Source organism: Diceros bicornis, chromosome 8 (assembly GCF_020826845.1).
Source record: "Diceros bicornis minor isolate mBicDic1 chromosome 8, mDicBic1.mat.cur, whole genome shotgun sequence".
In the NCBI taxonomy this organism is placed as follows: domain Eukaryota; kingdom Metazoa; phylum Chordata; class Mammalia; order Perissodactyla; family Rhinocerotidae; genus Diceros; species Diceros bicornis.
In genome coordinates this window covers 54,565,721-54,591,520 of record NC_080747.1, presented here as the reverse complement: position 1 = coordinate 54,591,520, position 25,800 = coordinate 54,565,721, and the positions used below count along the sequence as shown (strand labels likewise).

General features: G+C 34.8%; 1 pseudogene; it reads left to right on the top strand.

Moving 5' to 3' along the window:
- The first annotated feature begins 5,632 nt into the window (after positions 1-5,632).
- On the top strand, positions 5,633-25,552 carry LOC131409246 (UDP-glucuronosyltransferase 2B31-like; annotated as a pseudogene).
- Positions 25,553-25,800: the final 248 nt, after the last annotated feature.

Genomic DNA, 25,800 nt, shown 5'->3' with positions numbered 1-25,800 from the left:
TGAAGCACAAACTAAGTATATATAGAAAGCTAAGAAGAAAGAAAGGGAGAATTTTACCTTATGTAGTCAAGTTGGTTAAAAATTGGATTGTTATTATAAGGGTTTTGGAAAAAGGCTTTAATACTGATAAATGAACTAGTGTTAATTAAACACTAATTTTCTTCCATCTGATAAAAGGACACAGTTTTCTTGGACTATTAGGTCTGCTCCTAATAAGAAATTAAAAAGGAAAACAAGGATTTGATGTTTTATCAAAATAAATTTCTGTGCTTTACCAAGTCTTTGATTACTTAGGAAAAACTGGGTCTTCATAATATTAAAAGAGCTAAGTTTTGCTAATAGATAATGAAGTGTTAAGTTTCATAATAATCTGTACTGCTATTTTGGCAAGTGTTTTAATGTTTTAGATAGATAGATAGATAGATAGATAGAAAGATGATAGATAGATAGATATAGATATACATATTTGACAACCTTCTGCAAATCAGATCCTAATTAAAATCTTTTTGACCTGAAAGTAACTTTGGGATTTTTCCAGAGCACCTAGAAGATTCCAAAAGATTTATTAGACTAATTAAGCATACTTGGTATTTTAAATTACATGGGAAGCATTGTCAAATAAAAAGTACTACTAAGACTTCTTTATGCTGTATTTTCACAACTATATAAGTTTCTAGAAATTATGTGAAATTCCTAGAAATATGATACCTCCCAAATGAAACATTGTTTATAATCACAGTTGAGGTTCAGATTAAAAGTACTGAATCTGGGTATCAGGAAAATGCCCCAGCTTACTTTTATGCTAAGGCAGCAACAAGAGCATCTGTAATGATTGTGGCACATGTGGAGGAAATCCATTCTGACTCTGCAAAGAATAGGTCCTCATTGACAGATCGTTACCACTGTGATGTCCATGTAACAAGGCAACAGTCTGCTCCTGAACCAGAGAAATTAAAATGAGTAAACAACGGCTATAAATTAAACAGTTGGTCTATGGGAAACCCAAGATGGCCACTTAGTTCCTCCAGGATCCCTGGCAAAACCCCATTATTTGGACTTTGCGTTCGTTTACCCACCATAGTAAAATCTATCTTTATCCCCAGAGGCTTCAAACCTCCTCCCTCTGGATGCTTTGAGCACCCACAACTGGACTTCATCAACTGTTACCTAGTACGGGTTATCAATATGTTCTTGTTACTGTATGTATGTTTTCTGTTTGGGCTGAAGTCGTCCTTTGCCACGAGGTTGATGCCCTCACAATGCCAAAGAAACTGTTAGAATGTGTTTTCCACATGGTATATACTTTCTACAATATCCAGTGAGCAAGGTATCAAATTCACTGGGCAAATCATATGAGGCTTAACAAAAACCTTTCAAACTTCTTTGGATTATCGTTGCCTCTATTTCTGTCAGTCATCAGGAAGAGTGAAGAGAATTAATGGAAAAACTGGATTAAAGCAGAACAAGAATTAAATAACATGTTACCTAATGAACTGATGAGGATGATCATAATTTTATGTCTCTGTGTTTAAATTCTTACTGGTTCTTTAATGTTAGTCTGGATTCAAATAAATCTTTACTCTTAAGCTATCAAACATTTGGTAAAATGTATCTTAGTGAACAAAGATGAAACATTGCCCTTTTTTCCCTACCTGATCCCCCCAGAATTCAGAAACTATCAGTGAGTATTCTTTTTTCAGTATAATGTACTTATTTACAAAAGTTCAGTGAGAATCTGTTCTCCTCAGTACAGGACACAATTGGAAACATTGGTTATATTACCAAGGCTTTGACTGAAATGGCAGAATTGAGAGAACCATGTATAGACTTAGATATCATCCGACAGCTTTAAGAAACTAGACTGACTTATGGAGCCAATAAAGCCCCTTGGGGGAAAAAAATACAGCTTGGTACCTTGCTTACAAAGTTCCAGCAGCCTTCTGAGGTAATTAGGGAAGGTCACTTCCTGGCAGGTGCAAGAACCTCAAAATATTTTGGGGACCTTGAGAAGAGAGGAATTCACCCAAATCTATACATCTTGCAAGCAGATCTGATACCAAATCCTTAGAGTGGCTCCCTGGCCTTGAGAGGCATTTAAAAGTTCAATCCAGGGTGTCTTATGAAAAGTTCCAGCAAAACAAATTTAAAATATCCTATAAGAGCATGGCCTGGTGGCATAGTGGTTAAGTTAGTGCACTCCACTTCAGTGTCTGGGGGTTCACAGGTTTGGATTCCGGGCTTGGACCTATGCACCACTTATCAAAGCCGTGCTATGGCAAGCATCCCACATATAAAATAGAGGAAGATGGGCACAGATATTATATCAGGGCCAATCTTCCTCAGCAAAAAGAGGAAGATTGGCAATGGATGTTAGCCCAGGGCTAATCTTCCTCACCAAAAAAAAAAAAAGACAGGATGTTATAAGATCAATCAACTTTCTTGCTGTAGCTATGTAAATAATTAAGCCAAGTTTATCAAAACTAGACTTATTTGGCAAAGAAATTAGTCTTAATTTGTCTACCTTTGAAAAATTTGGGTGAGTTTAGAAAGAAAAATTACATTTCAGTAGTACACCTTAGTGAATGTTCGATTCAAGTGCTAGTCATTGTTGTTAAGGTTTTATTTTCTACGTGTAAACTGAGCTGGATCCTGAATTCCTGAGGTTTCCTCAAATATTTGGCTACAACTCTTAAAACTAATGTTTCCAATTTTTCTCCCACTTTTGACTTGGAATCATTGAGAACTCAAGCTGCCCTTTTCCTGAAGCCTGCAACTTGAAGCTAGGTGACTTGACACAAACTTCAGAGAAATCATCACAATAGCCTATGTTAGACAATCTTCATGCCTCTTGGTGTATGAACCACTCAAAGTTTACCTGAACACGAATGACATCATCAGAGACATTTCAAACTAGGAAAAATGCTTCAACTCTGAAATCTAGAAATCTTAACTGGCTGTCCCCTGGGCTCAGAAATTGGTTTATATTTTACTCCTAACATTGACTTTTTTTTTTTATTTTGTTTCCATAGAAAAGTCTCTTATTAAATACCTGATTACTTGCTTACACAATATAGGCCTAACTTTGGGAACCCACCTGCATCACCACTTCCTGAAATATCTTTAAATGAGCTGATGTATTGTCAGGTCTAAGAGATTGGTTCAATGAGATGGAACAATCTGCCAACTCAACTTCTGGACTGTGAAACTTATGGGGAAATTTTCTTTTTTTTTTTTTCTTGGTGAGGAAGATTGGCCCTAAGCTAACATCGGTTGCCAATATTCCTCTTTTCACTTGAGGAAGATTCTTCCTGAGCTAACCACTGTGCCAATCTTCCTATGCTTTATATATAGGATGCCATCACAGCATGGCCTGATAAGCAGTGTGTAGGTCCATGCCGGGGATCCAAAGCCACGAACCCCCAGCCGCTGAAGCGGAGTGCACGAAGTTAACCACTACCCCATGGGGCTGGCCCCTATGGGGAAGTTTTAAAGGCAGGACTGTGGGGAAGCAAATTTTGCCACCCAAAATGTTTCTCTTCAGCATGAGATTTACTTTAGGTCCATTATTTCAAGAAAGAAGACTCCAAAATTTTTTAACCTGTTTAGTTGGCTATGCTCGGGTGTACCCTCATGGTTTAGAACTATTCTAAAATTCGAATTACTGTCTTGCTTGTGATTCTAGGAAGCGTTATTATGAAAGACTCTGCTTCTATTTCTTTTCACAACGCTAAAAGGAATGCTACACAAATCATGGTAGCCCAACATTTTAAATTAAATTCTAATACTCATTTGGTCAATTTAAAAAATTTACTTACTTTTGTTTATTTCATGGGAGTCAATATTAAGCCTTCCTCTGCTCTGATGCTCTTGTTACGCAAATGTGGCCAAAGGGTTCCTAAGGAAACCACGTTCCGTCCTACACAGGACATGACATACCAGAAATGAGCCTTCCTAGTGAGGGGAGAGCAAAGATGCTTTTCAATAGTCAATCAGCAATTATTTCAACTGGTTGATCAGCGATTTTTTTCAGGGAAAGATATTGATCAAAAGAGGAAAATATGAAAATTGTCATAAGTGGAGCCACTTTAAAATACAGCTGGAGCAGCCACTTCAGGGGAACTGCCTTGCTCTTCTTGTTTCATAATACTTGGACTAGGCTAAATGTTTGGACTGGGCCAAAACAGCAATTGTTTTAGAAGCAATCATTTGAGAAGTCAGCAGGAAAATGGACATCCTGATCACAAAGACTGATGATTGTGGAGTTTTTGAAGACGGAATTAATCGCCAATAAATGTAAAACCAAGAGTAGCTTAGCTTGTTGACACCAATAATATTTTTTTCTCTCCTCTTTCAACTCATGTCATTATCCCCTTCCTTTTCTATAAAAGCCTCTTGCTTTCAACCTGTAATTGGGACATCGTTTGTGTTTCTACCTGCATCTGTGCTCCTCAGATCGCACTTCTTTGATTCCAAATAAACACTTTGCCACTTAAACTGGTTTCTGTTTTTGAGTTTGACAAAAATGAGATGTGACTTTACTCCCACAGGCATGGCTATAACCAAAGAGACAAATAATAACAAGTGGTGGCAAGGATATGGAGAAATTGGAACCGTCATGCATTGCTGTTGGAAATGTGAAATGGTGTGTCCACTTTGGAGAACAGTATGCCATATCCTTATGGGTCAAACCTAGGCTTACCATATGACCCAGCAATTCCACATCTAGGTATATATGTAAGAGAAAAGAAAACATCCACAGAATCCTTTTACATGAGTGTTAATAAACAACATTACTCATAATAGCCAAAAATTGAAAAATGACAAATGTCAATCAAGTGATGCATGAATAAACAGAAGTGGTACATCCATACTATGGAATGTTATTTGGCAATAAAAAGTAATGAACCCTGATACATGCCACAGCATGAATAAACCTTTAAAACATATGCTAAGTGAAAGAGGTCACTCACAAAAGACCACATACTGCATTTACAGGAAATTCTTAGAATAGGCGAATCTATACACACAGAATCTAGACTAATGCTTGATTAGGGTTTGAGACAGACAAATATTAGGGAGTTCCATCTAAAAGTAAAGAGCTATTTTTGGGATGACAAAAATAGTCCTAAATTGATCATCATGGTGGTTGCACAATTTTGTAAACATACTATGAAATATGCACTTTAAATTTTGCTGTTGTATGTTGTGTGAAATACATATCAACGAAATTTTTGTTTAAAAAATCTCTTTAAATATCATATCCAAGAAATTCTGATTCACTGTATCACAGCCTTATCTTTACTTCTCGAATCAAGGAGACTGCAGGCACAGTTGCTTCTCAATTGCCACTGTTCTTGATACTCTTCTAAAATACATTACATAACAGGTAACTTGCACATGGAAGATCATTGACTACTAGCTGAATAAAAATGACATCAAACACTTTTATATAAGCTAGAGGTCACCTACCTTTTGCTTTTTCCACTTACCATAAAAATACTCTTACTGTTCATATAATGTATTTACTTTGAAGTGTAGGACTTATGTTTCTGATTGATTTCTCCTTGGATATGTACATGGGCAATGGCAAAACGGAACAGCAATTTGAAAAAAAGCATTGCATTCCAAAAGGATGTCTATGAAATGGATTTCAGTTCTGCTGCTACAGCTGGTTGTTACTTTAGCTCTAGGAGTCATAGAAAGGTGCTGGTATGGCCCACAGAATATAGCCGTTGGATCAATATGAAGACAATCCTGGATGAACTTGTCCAGAGAGGTCATGAAGTGAGTGTTCTGACATCTACAGCTTCCATTCTCATTGATCCCAACAAACCATCTGCTATTAAATTTGAGATTTATCCTACATCTTTAACAAAACCTGATTTTGAGGTGTTTTTCAGAAAAATGATTGAAAAATGGACATATGATCTGCCAAAAGAAACATTTTGGACATATTTTTAACTAATGCAAGAACTTTTCTGGGATATTCTGATTGTATTAAAAAGCTCTGTAAAGATATGGTTTTGAACAAGAAACTTAAAACTACAAGAATCAAGGTTTGATGTCATTCTCGCAGATGCCATTGGACCGTGTGGAGAGCTGCTGGCTGAGCTACTGAAAATACCTTTAGTGTACAGTCTCCACTTCATTCCAGGCCATAAAATGGAAAAGTATAGTGGATGACTTCCATTCCCTCCGTCCTATGTACCTGTGGTTATGTCAGAATTATGTGATCAAATGACATTCCTGGAGAAAGTAAAAAATAAGATATATGTGCTTTATTTTGACTTTTAGTTCCAAGCATTTAATGAGAAGAAGTGGGGTCAGTTCTACATAGGAGTACTAGGTAAGTCACGTTTTTAGTAGCTTGAAGACTTAGTTTTCCTATGGCCTTGGAAGGTGGGTTTGTAAGTGTCCTTTATAAGTGGAATGATGAAATGAAAATATAATGATATGTCACTCTCACAAATAGCACAGAAATGCTTAAATTATTTGGTCAGTTAGAACTCTATGGTATAATTACTAGTACAGAACACTCCAGGAAGTCAAAAGCCACAAATTAAAGCAATGAAGAATTCTTTAAGCAATCATATATTCGTTCTTGTTTGTTTGTTTGTAATAGGCTTTATCTCATAGAAAAGTTTTAGGTCCACAGGAACACTAAGTAGAGATTTGCCATATGTGCCCTGCCCCCTCACATGCATTGCTTTCTCTATTCTTAACATCTACCACCAGAGAAGTATATTTGTTACAAATGATGGAACTATGTTGACATATCATTATCATTCAAAGTCCACAGTTCATATTAGGGTTCACTCTTGGTGTGCTACATTCTCTGAGCTTAGACAATTTTATAATGTCCTTTATCCACCATTATATTATCATACAGAGTGGTTTCCCTGCCTTAAAAATTCTCTGTCCTCTGTTTATTCATCTCACACATAAAATACACTATATATATATTTTTAGTAAAAGGCATTAGAAATTTATCTATATACCTTAATCATAGCAGGATTGTAGATCTAGTAATTACATGTGTCTAGCACAGCTGTCTATGGAGCATTGAGGAAATTATTTCTTTTTGTATACTTTAAATTCATTTAAAAATTAAACTACTTTGCCATATTACCTGAAGGATGTCTTCACAATTGAGAGATACAGTGGCTCTATCTCAGACACATGAATCTATAATTTGGGTTCTTAATGATTACACGTTCCTTCACTAAGTACTTGGAAATCATCTATTTTTAAGGCTTAAAATCTTACTGAAGGATAGACGTATACATTATTAGTCTATATTTTTGAAAACTGTGTCCACCTGTGGAAGAAAAAATGATACAAAAATCAAGGATGACCACATGTATTTCCATACTTTATGACAATTTTCCAGTTGCTTTTGGCAAATACATTTATTTAACAGGCAAATATTATTAAGTTCATAACACGAACAAAATTCCTGAGCAGCCATACTCTCAGAAAATCTAGTATCAGCTGAACATTTTGCTAAACTGTGGAAACTAAACTGAGTACTCTAGGGTAAGGTGTTTCCATGAGTATGGTAGGGTTAACTGATTGAACAGTTGAAATCGTTGTTTACATTTGCATTTGTTATTCTTGCAGCTTTAAGAAGTAAACAAATGCATGTTTATCTCTTTAGTGGCTTAGGTTTAATAATTGTTTATGATTCTGAATATCCTGGGTGGCATTAGGGCTAAAAATTCTATTACATTTTTGGCTATATATATGAACATTTATGAAAAACATGTATATATATATATGTATACACACACACACCAATATAAATATACAAATTTGCATTTTGACACCACAGACATATTATTTTTTTATTAATTTATTTTTAATTTTTTGTTTATTGCAGTAACATTGGTTTATAACATTGTATAAATTTCAGGTGTACATCATTACACTTCTATTTCTGCATAGATTACATCATGTTCACCACCCAAATACTAATTACAACCTATCACCACACACATGTGCCGAATTATCCCTTTCACCCTCCTCCCTCCCCGCTTCCCCTCTTGTAACCACCAATCCAATCTCCGTCTCTATGTGTTTGTTTATTGTTGTTGTTATCTACTACTTAATGAAGGAAATCATACGGTATTTGACCTTCTCCCTCTGACTTATTTCACTTTGCATAATACCCTCAATGTCCATCCATGTTGTCACAAATGGCTGGATTTGATCGTTTCTTATGGCTGAGTAGTATTCCATTGTGTATATATACCACAGCTTCTTTATCCATTCGTCCCTTGATGGGCACTTAGGTTACTTCCGTGTCTTGGCTATTGTGAATAACGCTGCAATGAACACAGGGATGCATGTATCTTTACGCATTGGTGTTTTCAAGTTCTTTGGATAAATACCCAACAGTGGAATAGCTGGATCATATGGTAGTTCTATCCTTGATTTTTTGAGGAATCTCCATACTGTTTTCCATAGTGGCTGCACCAGTTTACACTCCCACCAGCAGTGTATGAGAGTTCCCTTCTCTCCGCATCCTCTCCAACACATGTTGTTTCCTGTCTTGTTAATTATAGCCATTCTGAGGGGCGTGAGGTGATAACTCATTGTAGTTTTGATTTGCATTTCCCTGATAGTTAATGATTTTGAACATCTTTTCCTGTGTCTATTGGTCTTTTGCCCATTTTTTAATTGGGTTGTTAGTTTTTTTGTTGTTGAGATGCATGAGTTCTTTATATATTTTGGAGATTAACCCCTTATCAGATGTATGGTTTGCAAATATCTTCTCCCAATTGTTAGGTTGTCTTTTTGTTTTGCTGATGTTTCCTTTGCTGTGCAGAAGCTTTTTAGTTTGATGTAGTCCCATTTGTTTATTTTTTCTATTGTTTCTCTTGCCCGGTCAGACATGGTGCTTGAAAATATGTTGCTAAGACCGATGTTGAAGAGCGTACTGCCTATGTTTTCTTCTAGAAGTTTCATAGTTTCAGGTCTTACATTCAAGTCTTTAATCCATTTGGAGTTAATTTTTGTGTATGATGTAAGATAAGGGTCTACTTTCATTTTTTTTGCGTGTGGCTATCCAGTTTTGCCAACACCATTTGTTGAAGAGACTTTGTTTTCTCCATTGTATGTTCTTGACTCCTTTGTCAAAGATTAGCTGTCCACAGATGTATGGGTTTATTTCAGGGCTTTCAATTCTATTCCATTGATCTGTGCATCTGTTTTTGTGCGAGTACCATGCTGTTTTGGTTACTCTAGCTCTGTAGTATATTTTGAAATCAGGGAGTGTGATACCTCCGGCTTTGTTCTTTTTTCTCAGGATTCCTTTAGCTATTCGGGGTCTTTTGTTGTTCCATATAAATTTTAGGATTCTTTGTTCTATTTCTGTGAAAAATGTTGTTGGAACTTTGATAGGGATTGCATTGAATCTATAGATTGCTTTAGGAAGTATGGACATCTTAACTATGCTAATTCTTCCAATCCAAGAGCATGGAATATCTTTCCATTTCTTTGTGTCTTCTTCAATTTCTTTCAGCAATGTTTTATAGTTTTTGGTGTACAGATCTTTCACCTCTATGGTTAAGTTTATTCCTAGGTATTTTATTCTTTTTGTTGCAATTGTAAATGGGATTGTATTCTTAATTTCTCTTTCTGCTACTTCGTTCTTAGTGTATAGAAATGCAACTGATTTTTGTATGTTGATTTTGTATCCTCCTACTTTACCGTATTCGTTTATTAATTCTAAAAGTTTTCTGGTGGATTGTTTAGGGTTTTCTACATATAAAATCATGTCATCTGCAAATAGTGACAGTTTCACTTCTTCCTTTCCAATTTGGATCCCTTTTATTTCTTTTTCTTGCCTCATTACTCTGGCTAGGACTTCCAATACTATGTTAAATAGGAGTGGTGAGAATGGGCATCCTTGTCTGGTTCCTGTTCTTAGAGGGATAGCTTTCAGTTTTTCACCATTGAGGATGATATCAGCTGTGGGTTTGTCATATATGGCCTTTATTATGTTGAGGTACTTTCCTTCTATACCCATTTTATTCAGAGTTTTTATCATAAATGGATGCTATACCTTGTCAAATGCTTTCTGTGCATCTATTGAGATGATCATGTGATTTTTATTCTTCATTTTATTAATGTGGTGTATTACATTGATTGATTTGTGAATGTTGAACCATCCCTGCATACCTGGAATAAATCCCACTTGATCATGGTGTATAATCTTTTTAACATATTGTTGTATGCGATTTGCTAGTATTTTGTTGAGGATTTTTGCATCGATGTTCATCAGTGATATTGGCCTGTAATTTTCTTTTTTTGTGTTGTCCTTGTCTGGTTTGGTATCAGGGTAATGTCGGCTTCGTAGAATGAGTTAGGGAGCTTCCCCCCCTCCTCAATTTTTTGGAAGAGTTTGAGAAGGATAAGTATTAAGTCTTCTTTGAATGTTTGGTAGAATTCCCCAGGGAAGCCATCTGGTCCTGGACTTTTATTTTTGGGGAGGTTTTTGATTACTGTTTCAATCTCCTTACTGGTGATTAGCGTATTCAAATTCTCTACTTCTTCTCGATGAAGTTTTGGAAAGTTGTGTGATTCTAAGAATTGATCCATTTCTTCCAGATCGTCGAATTGGTTGGCATATAGCTTTTCATAGTAGTCTCTTAGAATCTTTTGTATTTCTGAGGTGTCTGTTGTAATTTCTCCTCTTTCATTTCTGATTTTACTTCTTTGTGCCTTCTCTCTTTTTTTCTTGGTGAGTCTAGCTAAAAGTTTCTCAATTTTTTTTATGTTTTCAAAGAACCAGCTCTTGGTTTTATTAATTTTTTCTATTTTTTTTTTTAGTCTCTATTTCATTTATTTCTGCTCTGATTTTTATTATTTCCCTTATTTGGATACTGATTTTGGGCTTTGTTTGTTCTTCTTTTTCCAGTTCCTTTAGGTGACACCACAGATATTTTAAACATCTTTGACTACATCATTCCAGTCTTTTCAGAAAATTACCTGGTATATTGACATTACAATATTCTAATTTCCTCTACCTTTACTTTCTTTTTTCCCTTCAGGGAGACCCACTACACTATCTGAGTTAATGAGGAAAACTGAAATGTGGCTCATTCAAACCTACTGGGATTTTGAATTTGCTTAGCAATTCTTGCCACATTTGGAACTTGGAGAAATCCACTGCAAACTTGCAAACTCTGCCTCAGATAACCTATTGCTGTTTGTTTTGCTTGGTTTACTTTGCATTTTCAATAGAAAGGTATCTGTGTTCTTTATTTAAGATATTTGATCACATTGAGAGAGATATGAGAAGCTGGGTAAATTGACCTGCCAAGTAGAAACTTAAATATTTCAACACCATTGCAATTGTCTGAATTTCATTATAATTACAGAATAAAATATTATACCTGGAAGACTTTGGGTATAAGGCCAGTTAGATTAAGGCCTCATTACTCAACACATAGGGAAGTATCAGTCATTCAGTCAAAGAATATTCTTAGCATAGTGCAGGGATAGTACTGGATATGCAGAGAAATAGTGTGGAAACAATTTCCACCCATACACACCTAGTATTCAACTTGGAAAGATATAATATAAACAAGAAATAAAAATTGCATGAAAAGTATTATAATAAGGAAAGACCACGACGCTAGAGAACATCCTGCAGGATCTCAGAGTCATTGATAATTAAGTGAGACCTGAAGGATGTGCAGTGACAGGAGGAAAGGTTGGAGAGAGAGGAAGATGCAAAAAGTAAAGCAGCGAGAGTAATAATGACATTTCTCGAGAAGTCTAGGTATAGTCTAGTGGGAAGGGGCTGAGTAAAGAGATGGATAATGCTGGAGAAGTTAGAAACAAATAATTATAAGGATGTTGAAGCATCTAGTAAAGGCATTAGGAAGCCAATCAAAGGAGAAAAGGGAGAGATATGATCAGATTTCTTTTTTTAAAAAACACTCAAGTGCAGTCACTGAATTAGACTGCAGAGGGGAAAGAGGAGAAAGGGGGACCATTTAGGAGGTTGTTGCAAGAGTTCAGGCAACAAAAGATGGAAAACTAGACATTAAAGATATGACTATGCCTACTCTTATAGTTATAATATCAACTCCCTATTTCTATTCAGTGGAAAAAAAATACTTAATACATACAAAATGCTTAAAATGTCTCTGGCACATAGTGATACAGAGGTAATATTAAGTATTGTCATTATTGTTATTTTTGCTACTATTATGAATATTACTAATAACCACTGTCAGCTTATTTTGATATGATTTCTCATTTAATAAGAACTGTTTTCCAAAAGATCAAGATTGGATTTTCTAGCAAAGTCATAGAGAACACATATCCTGTCCAATACTTAAAAGTAAATGTATAATTTGGCAATCACATGGGCAAATTGAAAGCCTAAAATGTTTTTTGAGGGTAGAAGCTCTTCATCAGTATTGTAGCATTAAGGGAAGACCATTCCTCAACAATAAGAATGTGTACCCAAACACAACTGGCAGCCAAACCCAACGTTTACTTGCCTTCACCACAGCATTTAAACAATGCTTCATTTGAGATCCAGGGTTTAACATCTAAAGCATAAAAGGAATTTGCTTATTAGAGCAAGTGTGTTCTGCCATACACCAAGACTGTACGAAATCTCAGTAAAGATTTCTTGGGGAACATGGTTCTCAACCTCATAGCTGTCTGTCAAAATGAGGAAAGAGGAAATGTACACTGCAAATATATTATGGACCATAAATTCTGCATATTTAATAAATACTTGATAATTTCTACCACTTGGATCTGAAAACTGCCCATAGTATAAAATTACAAAAATAATTCTGTTAGTATGTAGGATGATATACCTTATGAGAGAAAGGAGGAAGCTGTATGTTTTAAGTTGATATGTACCGTTAACACATAAATAGAAAGCAAGCATCCTTTAATGAGCTATTAAATGATCTATTAGAGATCCTTTTCATCGGCCATTTGATTGGCAGCAACATGATATTGAGATCTTATTCAAGGGTTATTACAATATCTCTTTCAATTGCAAATTATTTAGGCTCATATGAAAACTTTCCTAACGGTAAAGCCTGAGGTAAGTTAAGTGAAACTTCTAGTTGATCCAAACCTATTTTTGAAAGATGTTCCCCTTTATAGCAAGGGAAAGTGGTAATATCAGGAGGAGTGAAAAAAGAGAAGGAGAAGAAGATAGACACGGAGTAGGACGAATAGCAGTACAATCATGATAATTAGTAATGGCAGTTGTTGTTATTAAGTTGTAGAAACAAGACTTGAATCCATGTCAATGATTGTGAAGACTGTTCTTACTCTCTATCATATAAAGTGAATTGTTTGCCAAACAACTTGCTTTCCATTAACTATTAGAATCGAAGATAATTTCTGTACTTTCCTTTTAAAAAATAAGACATTTGACAGATTGCATCAAAATTCTGAAAAATGCTTATAGACTTTGACTTCATAATACACACATTTGAAACTATACAGAGACAAATAATCAAGATGAGTGGAAAACCATAACAATTCACACCAAGGATGTACCTGGATGGAGAGTAGAGGTGAATTTTAATTCCTTTTTGACTCTTCTTCGTACTTTTCCAAAAATTCTTTCAATGTGTTATTTTTTAAGGATGTACTGAATGAAGATGACCAGTCCAACTCAGTGATTAGCCTAACAGAGAGGTTGTATTACTATAGTTCTATAGGAAACCATCCTCCACAGCATGGTTGAAGAAGGCTATTGGTAGAGAGCTAATGAGACAAAACATTGAACACAGGTAACTATAAATGGTGCTACAGATTACTGGGCCCCTGCAGATTACCAGGATGCACAATGTTAGTCATAGGGATGTACAGTGACCTTCATTTGAAAGTAATGTCATCAGTGGAATTATATTTTTGAAGAATTCTCTGGACAAGGTAGAGTCACCAGGGTAAAATTTGGAAATTTGTTCCTCTTTTTTTATTCTGTAAAAAACAGCTTTGAAAAGAAGCTTTACAACAATGATTAGGATGAGAAAGTATACTGTTTATATTGGAAGGATTAAGTCTTTATTTTCCAAAGAGAAAAGAACAAATAAATGAATTTAGAACAAATGACTTTAAAATAGAAAGATCAAGAAAAAAATCAATATGCAGTTTTGACAACATATCCAGGAAAACTTGGCTCCTCTAAGTTTGTTTTTTGTTGTTGTTGTTTTAGTTTTTGTTTTTGGTGAGAGAGTACATTGTGCAATGAGGAATTATTTTACTAAAGAAAACCGTAAATTTTTTTAAATTTGCAAGGACTTGGGACTCCAAGTCAGAATAATTCTGAAATAATTCCAGGCAAATACGGATTCACCAGGAACATTATATAGTTTGACCTGAGCTCCTCAAGAGGGTGACCAGATCTCTGCTGTAGAAAGTCCTGCTGTATCTCTCTCACAGTGGGCCAGGTGCCCCCTGGGGGACTCAGTGAGGTGACGATGAGGGCCCCTCACAGCCAGTTACACATAGCACATTCTACTGGGATATCAATTTTATATGAATTCAGGGCAAAAAGTGTCATACATAAATAAGCCAGAAATATGGTCACTCAAATAAGTAACTAGGCAAGTATATTTATGGATTATAAAGAAAGATCTTAGGGCTATTTCATGGAAATTCCAAATAGTATTACCAGACTCATGAATGACAGTGACAATTAACCTCCAGCCTTTAAAGAGTGATTTAAGGAGAGAGCTTGGGAACTTCTAACAAAGGTTATAGTGATTTATAAATTATTATAAAACTGAGAGAAAAAGAAAAATAAAGTCATCCCAATCATAACAAACTTGATCTTTGTGCTCATAGTCAGAGAAAGAAATAATAATGGCTAAACAAAAATAATTCTCCAGAAATCCTGTCTGGAACAAATACAAATGTTTTCTAGAACTATAACAGTAAAGAATTAAAGGATAGTTAAGATCCTGCTGTGTAGCCTCCTTCCAAGAATCTGTATTAGTGTAGGCCCACTTCCTTTTTTTTGATCACTTCATTGCATATTGCAGATATTGCATTTTTCTAAATTGAAGTGAGATTGATTTATAACATTATAGAAATTTCAGGTGTGCGTCATTATACTTTGACTTCTGTATAGATTGCATTGTGTTCACCACCAAGGTCTAGTTGTAATCCATCACTCTACACATGTGCCCCTTTACCCCTTTTGCCTTCCCCCAACCCTTACCCTTCTAGTAACCGCCAAATCTGTACTCTGTATCTGTGTGTTTGTTTGTTCATTTATCTTCCATATATGAGTAAAATTGTATAATATTTGGCTTTCTCTGTCTGACTCATTTCATTTGAAGCTAGAAACTATTAAGCTTAGTGAGTAAGGCATATTGAAACCCGAGATAAGTTGCAAGATATGCCTCTTGCACAAAGAGTTAACCAAGTTGTAAATACAAAGGAAAAGTTCTTGAAGGAAATTAAAAATGCTACTCCAGTGAACACACGAATGTTAACGAAGCATAACAGACTTATTGCTGTTATGAAAAAGTTTTAGTGGTCTCGATAGAAAATCAAACCAGCCACAACATTCCCTTAAGCCAAAACCTAATCCAGAGCAAGGCCCTGATTCTCCTCAATTCTATGAAGCCTGAGAGAGGTGAGAAAGCTACAGAAGAAAAAAATTGAAGCTAGCAGATGTTGGTTCATAAGGTTTAAAGAAAGAAGTCATCTCTATAACATACAAGTCCAAGGCGAAGCAGCAAGTGCTAATGTGGATCTTGTAGCAAGTTATTCAGAAGACCTAGCTAAGATAATTAACAAAGTGGCTACATCAAACAACAAATTTTCCATGTAGATGAAATATCAGTATTTTGGAAAAAGATGCCATCTAGAACTTTCATAACTAGAGAGGAGAAATCAATGCCTGGCCTTGAAAAGATAGGCTGACTCTCTTGTTAGGAGCTAATGTAGCTGGTGACTTTAAGTTGAAATCAATGCTCATTTACCATTTTGAAAATCACAGGGCCCTTAAGAATTATGCTAAAGCTACCCTGCCTGTGCCTTATAGATGGAACAACAAAGCCTGGGTAACAATAAATCTGTTTACAACATGGTTTACTGAATATTTTAAGCCCACTATTGAGTTCTACTGCTCAGAAAAAAAGATTCTTTTCAAAATATTGCTGCTTATTGACAATGTACCTGATCACTCAAAACCTGTGATGGAGATGTACAACAAGATTAATGTTTTTTTCATGCCTGCTAACACAACATCCATTCGACAGCCCCTGGAACACAGAGTTATTTAGAGGTTCAAGTCTTACTATTTCAGAAATACATTTCATAAGGCTATAGCTGCCATAGATAGTGATTCCTCTAGGAGTTCTGGGCAAAGTAAATTGAAAACCATCTGGAAAGGATTTACTATTCTAGCTGCTGTTAAGAACATTTATGATTCATGGGAAAAGCTCAAAACATCAACATTAACGGGAGTTTGGAAGAAGTTGATTCCAACCTTCCTGGATCACTCTGGGGGATTCAATAGTTCACTGGAGGAAGTAACTACAGATGTGGTGGAAATAGTAAAAGAACTAGAATTAGAAGTGTAGCCTGAAGACATGGCTGAATTGCTGCAATTTTATGGTAAAACTGTAATGGATCAGACATTGCTTCTTACGGATGAGCAAAGAAAATGGTTTCTTGAGATGGAATCTACTCCTGACGAAGATGCTGTGAAGATTGCTGAAATGACAAAAAAGGATTTAGGGTATTACAAAAACTTAGTTGATAAATCAGTGGCAGGGTTTGAGGATGAACTCCAATTTTGAAATAAGTTCTACTGTGGGTAAAATGCTATCAAACAGAGAAATGCTACAGAGGAATCATTCATGAAAGGAAGCCTCAATCAATGCAGCAATCCTCACTGTTGTCTTAGTTTAAGAAATTCCCACAGGCACCCCAACCTTCATCAACCATCACCCTGATCAGTCAGGGGAATCAACTTTGAGTAGAGACCCTCCACCAGCAAAAATATTATGAATTCCTGAAGTCTCAGTGGATGGTTAGCATTATTTAGCAATAAAGTACTTTTTAATTAAGGTATGTACATTGTTTTCTAGATATAATGCTATTGTACACTTAATAGGCTACAGTATAGTGTAAACATAACTTTTATATGCACTCGGAAACTAAAAAAAATTGTGTGACTCCCTTTATTGCAATATTCACTTTATTGCACTGGTCTGTAACTGAGCCTGCAAGATCTCCAAGGTTGCCTTAATTAATGACATTATAAATAGTCTGGAGATAATATTGTCTAAGAGCATATCTTCTTTAATTTCTTTTCTATTTCATTTCTTGCTTGTACACACAATCACACACACACACAGACATACTCAAGTATGAATAATAAAGGACATTGTTCTCATATCAATTGTATACTGGCCAAGGAAATGAGGGATTACATCTGTTATAAAGAGCACTAATGTAAAAGAAATGGAGGTTCCTCACAAAATTAAAAATGAATTACCATTTGGTCCAGCAATTGCACTTTTGGGTACATATTCAAAAGAACTGATATTAGCATCCAGATGATATATTTGCACACCCGTCTTCATAATAGCACCATTCACAAGAGCCAAAACATGAAAGCCAACCAAGTGTCCATCGATGAAAGAATAAAAAACAAAATGTGGTATTTACACGCAATGGAACGTTAGCCTTAGAATTGAAGGAAATTCTAACACTTGCTACCACATGGCTGAACATTAAGAACGTTATGCTAAGTGAAATGGGCCACTCACAAAAAGACAAATACTGCATGATTCCAGTCATATGAGGTATCTAGACTAGTCGAATTCATAGAAACAGAAAGTATAATGATGGTTGGCAGGACTGGTGAAGGGGGAAAGGGGGAATTATTGTTTAATGGATATGGTCCCAGTTTTCCAAAATGAAAAAGTTCTGGAGATTGATTACACAACAAAGTGAATAAAATTAACACTACTGAACTGTACAGTTGGGATTGGTTAAGGTGGTGAATTTTATGTTATCTGTATTTGACCACAAATAAAAATAAGAAACAGGCACTGCTCTAATAATTCCTGATAATACAAAATTTTCTCTCTTTAGTTGTTTGTAGTAATCCTATCAATATTGTTTGCTGTGCTGTTGTGCTTTTCTGATGGAGCAAATACTTTCTCCACAGGAAATGGAAGAGTTTGCCCAGAGCTTTGGAGAAAATGGTATTGTGATGTTTACTCTGTAGTCAATGTTCAGAACATGACAGAAGAAAGGGCCAACGTGATTGCATCAGCCATTGTACAGATTCCACAAAAGGTAAGATATAGTAACTTATAGTGGACAACTGTTTAATGTCTGTTAAATTTCAGAAAGAGTCTGATTACTGAAATTTTCTGCATGAAAGATTACTACACTGTATTATGATAGATACAATTTACCTCAGATATTAGTTTAAAAACCAAAATATACATGGCAGGTGCTAAAGTAGTATAGATGGTGTCTTTCACTGACAATAACTTTGGCATTAACATTGTGATCAAAAAGAAATATATTTAAGAGGTGTAGAGTGAAGTATTGGTATTATAATGATATCGTGGGCAGGTACAGACATCACCAAATTCTGCCCTGTCCTTTGCCCTCTCTCCCTGCAGGATTCCTGAGGGCACTCTACACACTACAGATTTACCCAGAAAGTGGTCAAATTTTAACAGTAACATTCAGCAGGGATTGAAAACAGTCTGAAAGTCATCCTGAAGTTTAGGCTTGCTAGGTAATCCAGGCCTCTTTTACTTCCCCTCAATTTTGGAATAGGCCTAGTCAATGTGCTTTTCAGGGCGCTATTCGGAAAAAACGATGGCCAGGGCACACCAAATTGCATCCAGTTACTTATCCAGCCACGGTGATTTAGAGAAAGCCTGAAAAAGAAGGAGAAAAAACTGCCCTTTGACCTCGGCCCTGCTATGGTCTGAAGCAGGGAAACGTAAGACAAAGAGTAGAGGTGGGTCTAGCCCTTAAGGTGACCCTGTGCTTTATAAAAGGTGGTCCTGAATGGACTCTGCTCTAACCCATCAGATAATAACAGCTCTGGATTGAAGATGGAGAAGGAAATACGAAAAGGAGTCCACCATAAGCAAGCCCAGCATAAAAAGTTTTCAGATGCCCTTTTTCCATACAATACAGTAGTAAATTATTTCTAATATGTAGAACATACTTAGAGTCTCTGGGTATTTGGGAACTACTGTGTAATTTCCTAACTGATATATATACCTTTCTCCTTATCATCTATGCTAGTTAACTGAGAATCTGAATTTACTGTAACACTCATATAGCAAATAGATGTTAACCACTTGTAAACTAAAATCTACCTTATGAGCATTGCTTGGGAATTTCAACATCTGTACCTAATTTTGTTTCCACACTTGTAAATGGCTTGGCTATAAGAAACCATATTAATCAATGCTGTCAATATTGGTAGTGCATACTTAAAGTGCTAACAGTCAGATGAATAAAATTTAGCATCATCATGATATTCAATCTTTTCCAATGGCGATATTATTATTTATGAAATGCCAATGGGCTCTTCTTTTCTGTGTTTAAAGAATTTTCAAACGTAGCAATAGTGATAATACTGGATTCACGTAAAAAATTACCACTTGAAATTTTTCTTGGAAGTAATGACTAATAATTAGTAATCTAAAAGAAGCTAAGCATTCTTGTTAAGCAGAAATTATTATTATTATCAAATTGCTAAATATCAGAATGATTCAATTCTCACAAATAGCTGACGGTATTGGTTTTTAAATCAAAATATGTAAATGTAATAAAATAACTTATGAAATAAGAGGTTGTATCTCAACTGCTTCATGTATCACTGAAAAAGAAATAAAACAGGTTAATATTGACCTGGAAAATGAGAGCTAGTATAATAAATAGTTAAAACAAATTAAATATACAGATCATTAGTAATTTGCTACTGTTTTTTGCATTAGAATTATAATGACAACCTAAAAATTTTTAAGTGCTTAAATTACTCACTGATAATCCCATTGTCTAGCCCCTAAGTGCGAAAGAATATGATTGTATTTATACCTGATCGATATAAAAATAAGTACATGTAATATGAGTATTCTCATTACATCAGTGTTTCCCTGGTTATCATTATCTAACATCTCTTATTCTCATTTCCTCATCTGTCATATAGAAGGGGTTTAACTAGATGACTCAATCTACTTAGATTCTAACATGCTTTATCTTAGAAGTTTGACTCATGGAATAAGGTATTGCCTTTACTCTAGTGGGTTATATGGAGATTTGAGGGTAAGAAACCAGATGCCTTAGGGCCAAATTCTCAGCTTTATAAGCAGATCCCCTTGAATGACCTTCTTGGTAAAACTCTGGAAAACAAACACTGAAACGAGAGGAACAGTTAACCAGAGTGATAATAATTCACCAGGAAAGAAATTTATTGAAGATTTATTATTGAAAACATAAAAAATAAAACATAATTTTCTTATATTTATTTCCTAGACTTGGGGAAAAGGATAAGATATGACAGTTGGCATTTTATTATACACAGTCACACTCCTTATGGTCAGAATCAAAGTATCTTTAGTTCACGTGTAATTACCTCTCACAGAGCCTTTTTCGACACCTTTCTGGGTTGTCACTTCATCACCTAATTCTCCCTTTACACCAATTCTTTCCCCCACTGAGGGGGTACACCATATGCCACTGATAAATAACATCTCCTTTTTTACTACCAGTGACTCTCCAGTTTCTATAGGAAAAAAATCCACAATCTTTTTCATGAAGTAATAATATATTTCATGGTAAAATGTAGCCTTTCCTTCCACTGATTCCTAAGCCACCACCATGGTGCTTCCTGCTGCCTTGACACACTACTTATCAGACTCAGTGACTTTACTACTTCATTAGGAGAATATGTTCTCTCATGCCCTGCCCACCCCCTTTGTTGCACATGCTCTTTTTTTTTCTTTATTATCCCCTATTTCTTTTTTTTTTTTTTAATTTTTTGTTTATTGCAGTAACATTGGTTTATGACATTGTAAAAATTTCAGGTGTACATCTTTTTTTATCCAAAATAATCTTTTACAATTCGTCCATCTGGCAACTTGTATTCATTTTTCATGTCAAAAGAAACACATCAATCTTCTCTGTAGCCTTCACTTACCTCTCCAGCTGACTGAGGTACTTCTTCCTTTGAGACCTGAAATATATTTTAATTCAGTTTCGAGTGTATACTAACCTCTTATCCAAATATACTGCCTCTTGCAGTGCCTTGTTAACCTACTGGCAGATTGTTATAAGACTAACAATTAAGAATTTGTTGAAATTCAACAAATCATAGGTCATCCAAAAACTAAGCCGTTACAACTCATGGTGGAACCAACATCAACTATGAGGTGATCTACCATGGGATCCTTGTGGTGGGCATTCCTTTGTTTGTGGATCATCAGATAACATTGTTCACATGAAGGCCGGGGGAGCAGCTGTTAGATTAGACCTGAACACAATGTCAAGTACAGATTTGCTCAATGCGTTGAAGACAGTCATTAACGACCCTTCCTGAGTATCACAATTTTTTTTCAATGGATACTATTTACAGATATTTTCTCATGTTAACAGTGAATATGAGTTTCATCTCATTTTTAAGAAGCTAATTTTGAAATTATTAACAAGATTTAACCATTCTTAAAGCTACTTTTATTTTTAAACACATATTTATTACAAAGTACATTTTAACTCCGTTGATTTAATGAGTAAACAACTAGTGTAACAATTTTTACGCAAAAAAGGTAAAGTTCTAAATGAATTAGTAAAAAGCAGATATTTTAAAAAATATGTAGAACCCATAGAAGGAGAGAATGATGAACTAGAAGAAATATCGTAAAATACATCAATTCAGTTTCTAAATTTCTAAAACTACAATTATCTTTTTCTCAAAATTGATTTTATCTCTATTTTAATATATTTTATAATTAAATATAATTTATATGCCATAAAATTAACCTGATTAAAGTATAAAATTGAAATATATGCAGTATACTTATAGACCTATAAAATCATCAACATAATATAAATTTAGGACATAGTCATCACTGTAAAAAGAAACTTGACTTGCCTTAGACATCACTTTCCATTCCCCACTGCTCAAGGAACTGTTAATCAACTTTCTTTCTCAATAGATTACCCCTTCTGAACATTTCACATAAATGGAATCATATAACATATGGTCTTTTGTAACTGCCTTCTTTTACATAACATAATGTTTTTGACTTTCTTCCCTGTTGTAGCTTTCTATTGCTGAATAATATTTTATGATATGAATATAGCAGATACTGTTTATCCATTCATCATTTCATAGATATTTTGGTTGTTTCCATGTTTGGCTATTATGAATATTGCTATTATGTTTTTGTATGAACATAGGTTTTCATTTGTTTTGGATAGTTTCTTCAGGTGGATGCTGGGTCATATGGTAACTTGATGATGAACTGCCAAACAGATGTCCAAAGAGGCTGCACCATTTTACACTCCCACCAGCAGTGTATGTGGGTTCCAAGTCTTCAAATCATTGCAAACACTTGTTATCATCAGTCTTTGTAAAGTGGTCTCTTCTTGTGGTCTTGATTAGTATTTCCCATATAGCCAAAGATGTTGAGCATCTATCCTCATGCTTCCTGGAAATTCATCTGTCTTATGTGGGGACATGTCTATTTCAATCCTTCGCCAATTTTTTAATTGGGTGGTCTTCTTATTATTGAATTGTAAGAATTATTTATATAGTATAAATATAAATACTTTATCAGATATTTAATCAAAAATATTTTCTCCCATTCTGGGTGGTTGATTTCTCACTCTCTGATTGATGACCTTTCAGGCAGAAAACTTTTTAATTTTGATAAAGTAAATCTTTAATAGTTAATTTTTTTAATATTCCAAAGGAAAATAATGTGGAATATGAAGTGCCTAGCATGTGAACGTTAATTCAGCATATCTTACTATTAACAGCATTATTATTATATTTGAAGGATATCACCTAAAAATATTTTAAAATGCATTAGCAGGAAGAAAACAGTAGTACAATCAAATTAAAAAACTACTTTTAAAGGAGGTAGGAAAGAAACGAAAAGGAAACAAAGCAAGTTGACAAATAGAAAAGAAAATACAGGATAAGGTAGTAGATGCAAAAGTAAGGATGTCCATTCTGACAGTAAGGCTAAACAGACCAAATTGTTTAAACACAAAGATAGCCAGATTAGATTCCAAAAACTATATGTATTATTTATAAAACATGCTTACGTAGAAGTGTACAAGAAGATTGTAAGTACAAAGGAAGAAAAAGATCTATTTCAACAGTATCCATAGAAAGATGCTGTACCTAATACTAATATCAGACACAGTAGATCAGAAGCACTACTAAAAATAAAGATAAATACTTTGTAATCACAAATAGGATAATCTTTCTAAACAACACAAATTATTAATTGGGACACCTACCGATAAAACCTCCAAATAAAAATAAAACTAGACAAAAAAGATATTTTTAAATAACTTTATCAAGAATATAGAAAAAGATGACAAAATAATGACTAGGTACAAAAAGATTTGAAGAGAACATTTTTAAAATGTAACCTATCTTATATAACAATGAGGAAAACGCATTTTTCAAGAGTATGTAGAATTATTAATGAAATTGATATGTGCTGTGGAACAAATCAAAATGCAGTAATTGAACATTTTCATATCATATGGAGTATATTGTCTGGTCAGACTAGAATTAAGTGAGAAATGATCAAAAACAAGATAACTAAAAAACCTCTAAATTTTGAAATTTAAGCAATACATTTCTAAATAATTGAGTCAACAAATAAATCATAATCATAAATGCAATTTCTTCACATCAAATCCACTTCTAGGTACATACACAACAGAAATGCACAAATATGTAAACCAAAAAACATGCACGACAATGTTTATAACAGTAGTAGTAGTAATGGTTAATAAAATATTAACAATTCAAATGTCCCTCAATCATTAAATTAAGAGATATTCTGTGATATCACCATACAATAAAATACAATATAGAAAAGTAATTTACCAATAACTGCTACAGAAAAGACAAAAACAAACGAGTACGTACTATGACTCCAATTAGTAAACAAGAAAAACTAAACTATGGTATTTAAAGTTAAGATAGTGGTTAATTCAGGAAAGGGAGCAATGAAAGGGTCCAGAAAAACTGGATGCTTCTAGGCAGCTTGTGGAATCCTACATCAATATCTGGGTAGTGGAGACATTGGTATGTACATTTCACAACAGTTTTCTAGCTAATTTTGAAATTTTTACCTGATTAGATAGGATACGTGCGTTTTCCTTATGTACCTCATACTTAAAGGAATATTTTACAAAATGTATTCTATTTAGAAATTCTAGGAATCAAATAATAAAAAATACCAAAAAAATCAAAGAAATGCATGGAATGCCACAACAGCACGGCCAGGAAAAGCCTCTCTGAGACGTGACTATCTCTGCTATCAGGAGGTGGAAGCAAGCCTCCGGGTGTTGAGGGAGGCATGCTCCAGGAGAGGGACAGAGGGGACTGAAAGTGCAAAGGCGTTGAGGCGAGAACTCTTTAGGCAACTTCCAGGATCAGCTAGAAGGCCAGTGTGCCTACAACAGGGTGTGCATAGGAAAAAGTGATAGAAGAGGTTACCAAGGATATGAACATGTAGGGTCCTTTAGGGCAAAGAATACACATGGAATTTATTCCAAATGGAATGAGAAACCAGATGGAAATATTTAGCAGGGGAGTGTCATAACCTGATATCTGTTTCAGAAATGATACTGGCTACAGGAAGTAAAATAAAAAACAGAGAATGATAAGAAGAGTGAATGCACAGTGACTGGTGAGGACACAATTCCTCTTTCAATACTTCATGAGGATCATTCCCAAAAGTACATTTCCACCATCTCACTTAGAACTCTTATAATGGCTCATATCATTTCCTTTGCTAGACAAGATTAAACTATCCCTATTAACTTCCATCTTCACTTTTTAAAATATTTGTCATTCTGAAAATTCGACTTTAAAAGCCAAACCATTTTTGAAACCCAAATAAAAATGTGTACCATTACTTCTGCAATTCTACGACATTTGTTTTAAAACATATTATGACACTTTTCAAAAGCCTTTCATGGGAATGATTTGCATAGGTAAATTAACTTCCTTTCAGTGTTACTATCTTTATATTTCTCCTTCAGATACTAAGAGAATGCTATGACATTATCAAGAATTCCCCGTGATCAGCCAATGAAGCCTGCAGATAGAGCAGTCTTCTGGATCGAGTTTTTCATGCACCACAAAGGAGACAAACACCTGTGGCTGGCCTCCCATGACCTCACTCTTTGGATGTGATCGGGTTTCTGTTGGCCTGTAACAACTGCTATATTTGTCATCACAAAACGTCTGTTTTGTTGCCAGAAGTTTGCTAAAACAAGAAAGAAGGAAAAAGGGAATAGTTGTACCTGAGACCTGAAGCAGGAATGCCTCATAGATAAGACTCCTCCAGTTTATTCCAGGAAGAAAAAGGTATGATGTAAGGGTCTCTTCCTCTTGTGACAAAACAACCTTTCACAATTTTGTTTCTCAGATCAAAATTTGTTATCAAGGAATTTACTTCCTGTTTAAGAGTTAGAAACATCATCCAAAGAGAAAAAAATCTTGTGGAAAAAATAAAATAAAATAAGAGTATATGAGTGTACATTGAAATATATTAT